This window comes from Schistocerca serialis, chromosome 2 (assembly GCF_023864345.2).
Source record: "Schistocerca serialis cubense isolate TAMUIC-IGC-003099 chromosome 2, iqSchSeri2.2, whole genome shotgun sequence".
In the NCBI taxonomy this organism is placed as follows: Eukaryota; Metazoa; Arthropoda; class Insecta; order Orthoptera; family Acrididae; genus Schistocerca; species Schistocerca serialis.
The window spans coordinates 310,403,963-310,419,024 of NC_064639.1; the positions used below are offsets into that span (position 1 = coordinate 310,403,963).

Consider the following 15,062-nt stretch of genomic DNA (forward strand, 5'->3'; position numbering starts at 1 on the left):
AGGAAAATTAAAGAGACCTTTGGAGATAAGAGAACGACTTGTATGAATATCAAGAGCTCAGATGGAAACCCAGTTCTAAGCAAAGAAGGGAAAGCAGAAAGGTGGAAGGAGTATATAGAGGGTCTATACAAGGGCGATGTACTTGAGGACAATATTATGGAAATGGAAGAGGATGTAGATGAAGATGAAATGGGAGATACGATACTGCGTGAAGAGTTTGAAAGAGCACTGAAAGACCTGAGTCGAAACAAGGCCCCCGGAGTAGACAATATTCCATTGGAACTACTGACGGCCGTGGGAGAGCCAGTCCTGACAAAACTCTACCATCTGGTGAGCAAGATGTATGAAACTGGCGAAATACCCTCAGACTTCAAGAAGAATATAATAATTCCAATCCCAAAGAAAGCAGGTGTTGACAGATGTGAAAATTACCGAACTATCAGCTTAATAAGTCACAGCTGCAAAATATTAACACGAATTCTTTACAGACGAATGGAAAAACTAGTAGAAGCCAACCTCGGGGAAGATCAGTTTGGATTCCGTAGAAACACTGGAACACGTGAGGCAATACTGACCTTACGACTTATCTTAGAAGAAAGATTCAGGAAAGGCAAACCTACGTTTCTAGCATTTGTAGACTTAGAGAAAGCTTTTGACAATGTTGACTGGAATACTCTCTTTCAAATTCTGAAGGTGGCAGGGGTAAAATACAGGGAGCGAAAGGCTATTTACAATTTGTACAGAAACCAGATGGCAGTTATAAGAGTCGAGGGACATGAAAGGGAAGCAGTGGTTGGGAAGGGAGTAAGACAGGGTTGTAGCCTCTCCCCGATGTTATTCAATCTGTATATTGAGCAAGCAGTAAAGGAAACAAAAGAAAAATTCGGGGTAGGTATTAAAATTCATGGAGAAGAAATAAAAACTTTGAGGTTCGCCGATGACATTGTAATTCTGTCAGAGACAGCAAAGGACTTGGAAGAGCAGTTGACTGGAATGGACAGTGTCTTGAAAGGAGGATATAAGATGAACATCAACAAAAGCAAAACAAGGATAATGGAATGTAGTCTAACTAAGTCGGGTGATGCTGAGGGAATTAGATTAGGAAATGAGGCACTTAAAGTAGTAAAGGAGTTTTGCTATTTGGGGAGCAAAATAACTGATGATGGTCGAAGTAGAGAGGATATAAAATGTAGGCTGGCAATGGCAAGGAAAGCGTTTCTGAAGAAGAGAAATTTGTTAACATCGAGTATAGATTTAAGTGTCAGGGAGTCGTTTCTGAAAGTATTTGTATGGAGTGTAGCTATGTATGGAATTGAAACATGGACGATAAATAGTTTGGACAAGAAGAGAATAGAAGCTTTTGAAATGTGGTGCTGCTGAAGATTAGATGGGTAGATCACATAACTAATAAGGAGGTATTGAATAGAATTGGGGAGAAGAGGAACTTGTGGCACAACTTGACAAGAAGAAGGGATCGGTTGGTAGGACATGTTCTGAGGCATCAAGGAATCACCAATTTAGTACTGGAGGGCAGCGTGGAGGGTAAAAATCGTAGAGGGAGACCAAGAGATGAATACACTAAGCAGATTCAGAAGGATGTAGGTTGCAGTAGGTACTGGGAGGTGAAAAAGCTTGCACAGGATAGAGTAGCATGGAGAGCTGCATCAAACCAGTCTCAGGACTGAAGACCACAACAACAACAAGGATTACTGACTTTGAGCTTCAGACACGCTCCAGAGTTTTTTCAATCCCACCAGGGAGAAAGACAGGGGCCCGTGTGACTTATTCGACGTGAGACATCAGAGATGTCATCAGTCACATCGAATGCTTAATTTAACTTGTGGCAAATGGTTCAAATGGCTCTGAGCACTATGGGACTCAACTGCTGAGGTCATTAGTCCCCTAGAACTTAGAACTAGTTAAACCTAACTAACCTAAGGACATCACAAACATCCATGCCCGAGGCAGGATTCGAACCTGCGACCGTAGCGGTCTTGCGGTTCCAGACTGCAGCGCCTTTAACCGCACGGCCACTTCGGCCGGCCTAATTTAACTTGTCATTTCCTTTCTGTGTACACGATAGTTACAGCATTTTTGCTGAAAACAGGTGACCAAAGACCTTTTTTCTCAAATACCAGTTACCCATCACAATCCTAAAAGCTTGGGGCACGACTAATGACAATCTATAGAAGCATAGTAACCTGCCATGACACACGGAAAATAACGTGCTTCTCTTAGACGCAGAAGGGCGTAGCATGCCATAGATTATTTTTGCAGATAGTTTGATATTTTATTCCCATTTTTCTCGAAAATCAACATTTACAGAATTCTTCAGTTCAGTATTCATCAACATATGGAAACTGCAATGAAAGTACTGTTGCAAAATTTTGAAACGAGTTGAAAGTAAGTGGCAGATGTGTGATGTTAACATAACTTCACATTATACTGGTATAAAGAACGATTTGCAAAGTTTGTCAGCTCAATTCAGTCACCTGAAACTGGTATTTCTGATAAAAAGCTCTTTTGTCACCAGTTTCCAGCAAAAGTTATGTTCCTGTCGTATACATAGAAACGAAAAGAGAAGTTAAGTTTAGCATTATATGTGACTGATGACTTCCCTGATGTCTCACGACGAGTAAGTCAGAATGGCACATGTCTTCCTCCTTGGTGAGACTGAAAAATCTCTGAAATCTGTTTGATTCAGTAATCCTTACCGGTAGCAATAAACTAATACGACAACTTCAGACACACTGATGCAGTTCTTCAATAATACCGGTATGTGTAATTGGTTGACAATATGGAGGGATTCTGTCAAATTATGCTTTGGTGTTAGATATTTCAGTCATTAATTTTAACAACTGAATCATTTCTGAAGGTAATTTCCTACTTGCCTCGAGTTTAACGCGGAAACTGTATCACGCTTCTACTTGTCGGCAATTTTCGCAATAAAAAAAATTTACTTTCTCATCAGTTTCCCACACAAGACCTTTGTGACCGTATATCTGCTATTATCTGGCTGACTTATGATTCCTTTGCTTCCATTACAGCCAATTTTTCCATTTAGAAGAGCATTTTTTTTTTCCAAAAGCAGGCAGGTTCTCACTTCCAAAGAAAATAAAAACATCAATAACGTTAAAGATCGCAGTGAATTCGTCTGAAAAAATGGCTACCGCAGTTGATTGTCTCGAACGATCACAAAAGTCGATACACAAGTTGTGACGTCTTCGATACAGCGTGCACTTGTGCAGTGACGACAACTTGACTTCTCCAGGGTGCAACAAAACCTATCCATCTGTTCCAGACCGAAACACCATTTTAAGATGGGTTGAAAACTTAAACACAACTGGCTCCGTAATTAAGAAAAAGCCACCTGGGGCTGTCAACACAGGCCGAGCGAGGTGTCGCAGTGGTTAACACATTGGACACGCATTTGGGAGAACGACAGTTTAGATCACCATCCGCCCATCCACATTTAGGTTTTTGTGAGTTCCCTCAATCGCTTAAGGCAAATGCCGGGATGGTTCCTTCGAAAAGGGCACGGCCGATTTCTTTCCCAGTCCCTTCTTAATTAGAGTATGTGCTCCGTCCCTAATGACATACCTGTCGACGGGACGTTAAACATCATCTTCCTGTTAAAACAGCACAAATGCCCAAATACAACGAGCGAGTTACTGGTGTCTGCGATACAGAGCCCTAAACGATAAGTTCGCTGGCGTGCTGCGAGAGCTACATTACGAAGTCGCAGTAAGATACTGAGAAGAGTATGGTTTCAACAAGATGGCACTACTACGTACACAGTTCGTGATTCAGTAGCTGTCTTACGGAATCAGTTTCCAGGTAGCATTAGCTCCAAAACGGCAATCTCCACTGGCCTCCTCGCTTCCCTGATATTAGCTTATTTGATTTCTTTTTTGCGGAGATATCTCAAGTCTCTGTTATACACTGATTTGAAGAACCGAAGATGACAGTCGAGCAGGAAAAATTTCATATTCCACGCCAGATGTCGATTGATGCTAGTCTGGGTTTTCAGGACCGGCTGGAATCATCCATGAACGTAAATAGCCAACACCAGGGCGACATGATTCAGAAAACATAAATTGAACAATGAAATTGCCGTTAGAAACTATGTATTATAAATAACAATATTTTTAGCAAAACTGACTACGTGTATTTTATTTGAAAATTATGCGAATCCCCTGAACTCGTTTAATAAGGCCGATCACAAAGTTATACACCACTCGATTAATCTATCTCTAATGCATAAGACGGTAGAATCTTACGTTGCTCGCACAAAGTCATAAGGGTCGACAGATACGTTCGTAACAAGGAAGCGCAATTTCCTAACTCATGAGCTTCTTCCGCTAAGCAGCGGGTTTTCCCACTTGACGGCCATGAGCTTAGGCGCCCTCGTACTTCATAATCTCGTGGCGCACCAGTAAACGATTACTTGCAAGTTACCAATGTTAACATCCATATTAACCGCTTCGTACAAAGGTAATCTTGTTAACTGTGGTTCAGAGAATTTGTTACATTATTATTGATAATGGCGAACAGCTTAATGTACAACGTACTATATCCTTGAAACTTCCTGGCAGATTAAAACGGTGTGCCCGACCGAGACTCGAACTCGGGACCTTTGCCTTTCGCGTTTGTTAGACATGGTACACCTTGGATGGAACTGAGATTCTTGATGCGTGAGGAATAACTAATCACCGAAAAACACCATTACTTATTTGCCTCTTAAGTGCCCCAATTTCTGTATATTTTGGGGTGATGCTAGCGTGAAGTGCGGGAGCTTGCAGACGCTCTGATCGCAAACGTCGAAAATATAGTCTCTCGGAATGCAGGAAGTATTAGCTTAGTACATAACTTAGTAGCGTTTGTTTCTACAAGTTTAATGAACACAGCAGATACACATAACAGACTTTAGTCAGCAGTAATAGATTCGTCTTTACTATTTACAACAGTCTATCAACGCTGGAGTAAATGTTCGACTCCGCGACTGTAGAAATCACGTGGTTTTGAGGCGAAGAACTCGTCGAATCATGTTCGGAGCTAATTTTCATCCGGAAGGGAGTTTCCTTGGAAGTTCTTCGAAAGACAGTGTAAAACGTGAAAAATATGAAGGCACAAGATCAGGTTAATAAGATGGGTGCGGACTGACTTCTCTACCCAACTCCTGTATGTTGTAAAAACAGCAGTCTAGCAGAATGCGGGCGGGCGTTGTAATGGAGCAGCATCACTTCAAGCAGTCTTCCTGGTCGTTATTCTGGGTTTCTCTCTGCGAGACGTCTCTACGGGCGGGCGTTGTAATGGAGTAGCATCACTTCGAGCAGTCTTCCTGGTCGTTATTCTGGGTTTCTCTCTGCGAGACGTCTCAATTGTTGACAATAAATGTCGGCTGTGATGGTTACATCTTGGGAAGCAATTCGTCGCTGTTCCATCAGCCACACGCAGATTTTTTATTTTTTTTATTTTGGCTTAGAGCATGCGGTACCCATACACCCAAGTTTTGAACATTCTTCAGTGCATGCAAATGTCGCATGATGGTGGAATGATTACAGATCACCATGGTTGCCAGTTCTCGCGTATGCTGATGTGGTTCACTGTGGATTAATGAGTTTAAACGTGCTTTAGCAAACCCCGAACGTCTTCCTGGACGTGGAGAGTCACTAATGTCAAAACTGTGCCCCTTAAAACGAGAAAACCATTTTCTTGCCTTGCTCTGTCGAATGCCGTCCGTTATCCTCATACACGGCGCAAATGTTTTTGGCTGTTCTGCCGGTGCTATTGTCACTATATTGAACTGAAACAGAAGAATATGTCGGAAATGTTCCGATTTCTCCACTTGGCGCTCCATTTTCTAGCGTCCATCCGCCATTCACTATCTACAAATGAAAAATGATAATATGTAAACTCAAAAAGCTTCAGCGAACTAAAAATAAGAAATGACATAAATAAAACTACAGCGACCAGAATACCAACATGCAAATAAAGAACGCTACGACCTTATGCACCAACCTAATGTTTAGTGTGATTTCCGCAGTCTTTACTACAGCTTCCATGTTAATATGAATCTCGTGTTATGCAGACACACTTTTAAAGCATTTTCTAAAATTATGCTTGCACCGCTCAGCCCTGGTCAATACCGATGTAATACACTTCAATATTACTCGATGTGGAACGTGCAAATGTTTGCAGATTTCCTACTCAATGTATGCATTCTTGGAATTCTGTAGTTTTTATTCTTGTGTGTCTCGCCAGTTACTTAAATTCAGTGCTAAACCCACTTCTAATTACTAATTTATTTGTAGTCATGATCATGTGTAAGTTAATAGAAATTGTTTCACTTTCTCTTAGTGGACTCAAGTTTGGTTTTTATTGCTTCCTGTCACGAAAGACTTGAACATGAAGAGTATGGTCTGTGGTTTAAGATAACGTTTTACCACTCCAGTCATATTATAGATAGACCCCGTGCATTGTCCTCATCAAGCAACATTAGCACAGGGCCACCCCATTTGCAGGAAAGTGGTTTATCAATTTAACAAACCCATTTCAGATATTTCTCCGTGTTTACTTCTGTTGATCAAAATATTCCCCACTTTCTTTTAGTATGTGTTCTGGTACAGAAAAACCTGGGTATTTTGAAAAAAAAAATCGGTAGGTTAACTGAACTGGGTTTTGTTGTGATTCTTTCGTATTGACTATTTAATTTATCCAAAACATTAACCCACTCTCACAACTGCTTTGTTGTAAATATGTAGAAATTTTTACAGAGCACTTTGAAGAATTCCCTGTCAACATTAGCAGAGTCTCGTATAATGTCATAATTCGTAGCGATGCCATTCATTTCTTGGACAACTTTCAGAGATGTGTAGAGTCCTTGGCTTCTTCAGGCAGACAGTACAAATGTTGTACAAGTTATCGACTATATCGTACTTCTAGGAAGTTCTAATGTGGAACCCTGTAAGAACATAACAAAAAAAAGAAAAGAACAAACGCTAAAACGTTTCACTATATTGTTAATATGTTACAGCCAAGATTGAGAGAGAGAGAGAGAGAGAGAGAGTGTGTATTAATTCCATGATGAGAACAAAGTGCAGTAAACTGGCTCGTAGAAATGCAGCCAGTGTGGATTGCAAGTTTTTTTGTCTTTTAGGATTGCTGATTCCGATTATTTTCCTGACACTGCGTTTTCTGATGCAGTTCTGACGCAATTCCATCCAAACGAGCTGTGGAAGGTACTGGAGCTGAAAACAGCAAAAAAGGGAAACTAACAACAGGATTTATTACGTTTGCGAGAAGCCTCATTTCTTACCCTGCCAACGCTGCATCCATTGAGAGAATCTCAACCTACGGGCTTGTTTGGTCAAAATTAAGAAATAATTTAGGAGAGAAAAGAGCCGAGAAATTAGTGAAGATCTATAAATTTTTACGTGCTGTAAGAAAGAATTAAATCGAATTTTACAATCATTACGATTCTCCATCAAGTTAAAGTATTTTTCTGAAAGTTTAAATGTTACTTAACTGTGTTCTTTATGTTGCAAGAAAGGATAAGACAGTTTTAATAAAATAAATTCTTGTGAAAGTAAATATTGTAGCTAAATGTTCATAATTTGCTATCCTTGGGTTTGGTTTTTTGGCGGTTTTTAATGTTTATTATTTTTTTGGTCGCGCTAATTCACAACAAACATGGTTCTAACACCGAATGAAATACAGTTCAACACCTTGTTCACAAAAATCTAGTCGTCACAGAAGTAAAAGTTGAGTATTTACTGTGCTGTGTTGTGACAGTAAGCTTATAAAGATCGCCGGTAGGTTCAACTGTCAAATTTTTTTAGTTGTCCCGTGCATGAATGCTGCAAGAAAAGCACATTCGTGCTTGAATCAAAGTTTTGGTTGACAACAAAATTTCTTTGTTTTGTTATGAGAGCTATTACTAAATCATCAAACAACTGAGCCAGCCATTCTCTGGCATGTTGATCTTGGCACATCAGCCAGAGGCCCTCAGTCGCCATAACCTTACGCTACGCATGGCCGCTTCTCTGGCCAGAAGCCGAGCGGCCGTTCGCGAGCGTTCCTGAGATTGCAAACAGTCACCTCAGTTTTGGCGCAGTACGCCTAGTTTTAAGCGATGTAACTAGCTCTTGCCTGGTAACTACATGGTAGTGAAGACAGTGGCAAACATCAGCTTCCATTTTAACCGAGCTCTTAATCGAATTTTCTCTCTCACAGATCAGCAGGTTTTTACATTGATATTCTGTCTCCTTTCCCCGCCCACACCGAATTGCATAGAGCGGCAGTAAAACTATGTGTTTTTAATCACAAGCAGACATGTTCTTGCCCTCTTGTTCTGCTTATTTTCATAATGTCTGCATCTACATACATACTCCGCAGACCATCTTGGAGGAGGGTACCTTGTACCAACCTACTAGTCATTTCCTTGGAGCGTCGTCTTCCCTCCAGGGATTCATATTGGAGTTCACGTAGCATTTGCATAATACTTCAGTGCTGATCGATCCTACCGATAACAAATCTAGTAGTACGCCTCTGCATTGTTGATGTCTGCCTTCAGTCCGACTTGGTGGGGATCCCAAAAACTCGTACAGTACCCAAGAATGCGTTGCACTAGCGTTCTATAAGCGATTTTCTCCGTGGATGAGCTGCACCTTCCCAAAATTGCACCAATAAAAAGAAGTTTAGCATTCACTTCCCCTAGTACCAACATGACTCCATATCGTATTGCAACGCTACGCCTGGATTTTAATCGACATATTGTGTCAAGATGCACCTCAGTAATACTATATTCGAACGTTGCAGTATTGTTTTTGCTACTCATCCGCCTTAATGGTTTCATTGTAGACTCATAGTTCTTGTAGTTTTTGAGTTAGTCTTTGAGTTTAATACTTCACTGCGCAAAGTCGTCCACAACTTCCTTTTGAGCATTTTTAATTCCTTTTTTCTTACCAGGATCGTCCATCGATGTTTAAAGTGTCTTTGTCGAATAACCCTGTCCTAAAAAAAGGTTTAGTAGCGGGAGTTATAAAAGACGAGAAATCAATGTTTGTAGTGAAAACTCGCTTTGATGAAAAATTTACGTCTTCAGGCGTTATTGTTTTCTTCTTCCTCTCCTTTCTCTGCTTACAGCATCACCTGCGCCGTATTTTGCCTAATCTCCTGAAAACACCACCAAATGATAGAGACACAGTTTCAGGACGCAAATACCAAAGAGGGCTAAAAAACTTTTCCCAGCATCGATACAGATTTCCAGGTTACTATTTTGGCTGTTTATCAGTTGGCGCATTAATAAGATGCCGTGATATTGTTTTCTGGTGACATGTTTGCTCATACATATATTCGAGCAAAATAGTTCCACTCCCCATGAGAGTTTGAACTGTTGTTGAAAGAAGTAGATCCTGCATACGTCAGTTGCCTTTTTCATCCATGTAACATGACATACGGCTCCTGCTGTGCAAAACGATATCCCATCCTTCGGAATACCACCAAAAACGCTCACTTTTAACTCCAAAATCTTGTGGTCATCATTTCACGCTTGTTTCTGGGTGGCAAATTGATCGTAGATAACTGTAAGGCGAAAATTATCAGAACTTCATTAATACCTGTTAACACAGTCCCCTAAGCCGTGGCTAAAACATTTCTTAGCAGTATCCTTTTTCCAGTGGTACTAGTTTCTCAAGGCAAGCAGGAAAGGATCTATGTAGTTTGGGAGGTGGAAGCTGGTCGTAGGTTGTGTTCCAAAAAGAACAGGATATAGACAGAAGTGATGACACCTTCTGCAGGACCTGACCATCATTTTGCAGGACAATGCTCAAGCGCGTACAGTGCAAGCTGTTACTGATTTGTTTGACTGATGGGGCTGCTAAGTGCTATACCACCTATTGCACTCCCCTGACTTAAGCCCTCATGAATTCAACTGGATTTCTAAACTGAAGGAAACACTTCACGGCATTCGCTTCAGAACTGCTACAAATTCGTCGGGCAATAGACCGCGCCGCTCGAACCGTCAACACAACTGGCACTGCTAAGAGTATCCTACGACTTCCACATCGCTAGCAACGGATTATACACAATGCTGGTGACTACTTTGAAGGTCAGTAAAACTTTGAAACACACACATATTTTGTACGAGCTGTAAATAAATAGTTGCCACTATTAAAGTTCCAACCCTCGTATATGGGGTGTCTGTTCTTTCGGACATGTATACATAGGCCTACATACATTTTAATTTCTTTTGAATACTCGTGTTTTCATGCTAAAAAAAGTTTTTTTTAACAAATTAAAACAAAAGTTAACCCAAAGGTTGCATTACAAACCATGCTATAACCCAAATTTTTCATATTAAGAAACATTACCAGAGGTAAAGACTGATAATTGAGAGGTAAAAATCATAGGAGCAGCAGAGAATCAAACTCGAGGCTTTTTGCTCGCTTGTCTGGATCATGCCGCAGAGTCACAATTTAAAAAAATAGTATTAAGTATTTATTAATTACCATCTCAGTTTCATAATATAGAATTCAGACAAATTTAAAAATAAAGTTGCTTTTAAGAAGAGTCGTACCAACTACCAATTACATGAATAGGACGCTATGCACACAACGCAGGACTACGTCGTTTCTTGTATTTAAATAGCGCTTGGAAATGTTAAAAGTATTTTAAGGAATCGAGTCGCACTGCTTTCAGAAATGTCCAGGCAGGGACCTTGAACTCTTGTAAGTATGAGGAAATCGGATAGGGTCAGTCCGTAGAGGCTTCCTGAAGACTGGAAGCTGTGTATTGCGCCTGACTGGGTAGGCCGACGTCTGTACTGCGAGGCACAGTAAAACCGAGCGGCGGCGTTTTTGCAGCGCGGTTTGTGTTACTACTAGGCGCATGGCACTTACGTAAGGCGAGCGGGTTCTCGTTGAGTCCGATGTGCCATTCGGTCTCTGGCCGAGGCGAGCGCCGTACTGCCCGCGAGAGCTTGGCCGCAGCGGCAGTGTGGCTACCGCTCGCTGAGGGAGGCTTGGCTCCTTAGCGGTCGCCCGCTACCTGCCCACTGGCACAGTCGAGCCGCAGCGCCCTCGCCGTGGACAAGAGGCCCGGAATGAAGAGCGCAGCGCATTAGGCAAGCTTCGGACGTGGATTAGCCGCGCAACAGGTACGACCGCTGTGCGTAAACACAAGTCTGTCGCTCAGAGCGGAAGCGGCCTATCTTTAAATATCATCTTGGTGTCGTCGTCAGTCCGAAGACTTGTTTGATGCCGCTCTAAACGCTACTCTATGCTGCGCAAGCCTCATCATCTCCGAATTGCTACTGCAACCTACATTCTTTTGAACCTATTTACTGTATTCATCTCGTGGTCCCCCACTACAATTTTTACCCCCACGCTTGCCTCCAGTACTAAGCTAGGGATCTCCTGATGATGTTCCAGAATGTGTCGTATCAACCGACCCCTTCTTTTAATCAAGTTACGCCATTAATCTCTCTTCTCCCCAATTCTGATTAGTACCTTCGCATATTTTATAAAGGGCCCATACACGAGCGATAAATCGTTGCCAGTCAATCGCTCGCGTCGATTCCGCAACACACGAGCGATTTACCTAGCAATTTCGACCAGTATTTCGAGCGCAACTGTGGTTTTAAGTTCTTCTATAGAAATTGCGCTATTAGATGCAGTGTAGTTTCGTCTTTTTTTATGTTCAATTCTATCAGGGAAAAATATAAGAAGCGTACATTGAGATGTGTTAAACGGTTTGGGAACAGTAGCTGTGTTACTGAAATATTTCCATCTTCATGTACACCAAGTGTATTGTGTACGTCGCATCTTTCCAGTTTGTATTTTGCAATTACATTTCAAAATATTTAATTCTTTTCTCACTTATTAGTCTTATAGCTTAATTACAAGTATTTACCTTCTGATTTTGCAGTTTCAATGCATCGATAGAAATGTTATAAAATAGCAAAACTTGTCGTTTCCATGACTAATTTTATAAATTATATGTGAAGGAATTAAATTACGTGAAATGATAAGGGAATTATAAGTATTTGTTGTTATTGTTGTGCGAAGGCAATTGGTGCAGCTGGTCAATCCTGAGCTATCACTTCAAATGGCTCTGAGCAAAATGGCTCTGAGCACTATGGGACTTAACTTTTGTGGTCATCAGTCCCCTAGAACTTAGAACTACTTAAACCTAACTAACCTAAGGACATCACACACATCCATGCCCGAGGCAGGATTCGAACCTGCGACCGTAGCAGTCGCGCGGTTCCGGACTGAGCGCCTTAACCGCGAGACCACCACGGCCGGCGGCTCTGAGCACTATGGGACTCAACTGCTGAGGTCATTAGTCCCCTAGAACTTAGAACTAGTTAAACCTAACTAACCTAAGGACATCACAAACATCCATGCCCGAGGCAGGATTCGAACCTGCGACCGTAGCGGTCTTGCGGGTCCAGACTGCAGCGCCTTTAACCGCACGGCCATTTCGGCCGGCGCTATCACTTCATCTCTGCACAACTACAGCAGCCTGCATCCATTTGAACCTGCTTATTATAATTAAGCTTTGGTGTTTCCTAGAATTATTCCCCTCAAACTTCCATTACCAAACAGATGATCCTTTGGTGCCTCGGGGTGGATGTGTCCAATCAACCTGTCTGTCTATTAGTGAAGCTGTGCCATATCTTCCTTCTCTCCCCAGTTTGATTCACTGCCCCCTGATTAGTTATTCGGTCAACACTTCTAATCTTCAGCCTTCTTTCATAGCGCCTCATTTCAAAAGCTTCTGTTGTCTTCTTGTCAGTACTGTTCATCATCCAAGTTTCACTACTGCTCAAGCCTACACTCCAGACAAATATTTCTCAGAAAAGATTTCCTACCATTTTAACTTTACACTAGATATTAACAAATTTCTCTCTTCTGGAAACATTTTTCTTGCAATTGCCGGTCTCCATGTTATGTCACCTTTACCTCGGTCATCTTCAGTTATTTTGCTGCCCAGGTGAATAAACTGATCTCTTTTTCGTGTCTCATTACCTAACCTAATTACTTCATTATCATGTGATTTAATTGGAGTACAATCCATTACCAATGTTTTATGTCCTTGATGTTAACGTTATAACCTCATGACGCTGGCTATTGCTACAACTGCTCTTCAAAGTAATTTGTAGTCTCTGACACAATCACAACGTCGTGGCCAAACATCAAATTTTTAAATTTTTTTTCTACCGGCACTTAAAATTGCCTTTCCAAATTTCTCCTCGGCTTCATTCACTGCTTCCTCAGTGTACAGATTGAATAATGTCGGGGATAGGTACAACCCTGTCTCACTGCCTTCTCAACCACTCTCTCTCTCTCTCTCTCTCTCTCTCTCTCTCTCTCTCTCTCTCTCTCTCTCTCTCTCTCTCTCATGTCCCTTGACTTATGTAACTGCTCTCTGATATCTCTAAAATTTGTAGATAACTTTTCGTCCACCGTATTTTATTCAAGCTACATACAGAACTTCATAGAGTTTATTCCAGTAAGCATTATCAGAAGCGTTACCTAAATATACAAACGCCTTTCTTCAGTATCTTTACAAGGTAAATCGCAGGGTCACATCACGTCCTGTGTTCGTACATTTTTGCAGAATCTAGCCTAACCTTCCCCGAGGTCGTCTTCTACCACTTTTTCCAGTCTCATGTAAATAATTCATGTCAGTATTTTGCAACTACGTTTCGGTAATGTTCAAACCTGTCATCTCGTGCCGTCTTTGGAATAGGAATTATCACGCTTTTCTTGAAGTCTGAGGGTTCATAGTCTGTCTCAAAGATTATTGCTGTAGAAGTATGTTTTTCTTTTTTGAAAGGTGATGTACAGTAGGTACGTCTCAAACGCTTAAATTGAAATGTCCACTTAATGTTACCTCATTCTGTTAGAAGTTAAAAACAGTAAAGCGTCTAATTGTTTCATAAGTATCTCAAAATACGGCAGAGGTGGTCCAGTATATTACGACTATTATCACGAACGCCCCATTATTTTTACTTCTAGTGCGCTAGCTTCAAAATGCTGCTTATTGCAAAAATCTAAGCGAATGGATGTTTTTGTATTTGTATTCCTTGTTAAAATAATCGGCAACACCGCCTCCTCCAGCTTCACTTTTCTGAGTGGTTCGTGCTCCCTGAATAAAAAAATCTATTCTAAGTAAAGTTAGTACTCTACGCAATGAAACCTAAACTATCAATAACTAAAGTACTAGACAAACGAGCCTCTAGACAGACAACCATATTGCCACGCGTAACTTTTGTAGTATGCTATACATCATATTGCTTGGGAACTGCGAGCGATCGGCGATCTACCGCTGCGATACTCACACACGCGTGCCATTTACGGACATATCACATGGCCTGGCCACAGATTGTGGGGATCCGTCGCTCATGCGTGGTTCGCGTAAGAGCCCTTCTCTTTACCCCTTCCCCTAAGTTTACGTTCACTGAGTTGAGCTTTTCCTATAAGCATGGCACGTGCCGGGTCTGGCCTCGTTGTCCTAGAGGCTGGCAATGTGGACGCCATGCGAGAGCAACTGGGAGACGGCGGAGTGGACATTCCCGACGGGAGTCCGCTGTCTCCGTTGTCTCCCCACAAATGCATTTACCTTTTAAAGTGTCTAGTATTTGTGTCTTAAAACTGCTGGTAGAATTACATGTTATGAAATTTTATTTACTGCAGTCATATACGAAGCAGATCAGGCGGAGAGAGTTGAGAAATGTGGCCATCTGAATATGATTGAAATTAGTCTAACCTCTTTATAGCTATACAAAGTGTGCTGAGAGTATGACTGCAATAAAAGTTATTTCATAATTATTATCATTATGTTGTTCTTATCTAGCTGTAGCTGATGTAAATAAAGTGTGTTAGTTGTGCCGCATGTTTTGTTTAGAAATCGTGCTATCACTAAAGGGATAAGATCCAGGTAAGAAATTCTTCATATGGGTCAGTGCTCACTACAGCAAATAGGCTGCTGGCGCATCTTTTAATCTGAAAGTTTGTAATGTAGTGTACCTATCTTTTCGTAATGTCATCATC

The 15,062-nt window shown here is 41.3% G+C and overlaps 1 protein-coding gene across 2 annotated transcripts in view; it reads left to right on the forward strand.

Moving 5' to 3' along the window:
• Window positions 1-15,062, forward strand: part of LOC126457092 (suppressor of hairless protein) — a 210,918-nt gene that overhangs the window by 62,653 nt on the left and 133,203 nt on the right. Inside the window, exon 1 of one of the 2 annotated variants that reach the window (XM_050093120.1) lies at window positions 10,953-11,158. The exons of the other annotated variant lie outside the window; for it this stretch is intronic. The gene's annotated coding sequence lies outside the window, so the exon portion shown is untranslated. Of the gene's footprint in view, window positions 1-10,952; window positions 11,159-15,062 lie in introns of those variants that run through there. 2 annotated transcript variants of the gene reach the window in all.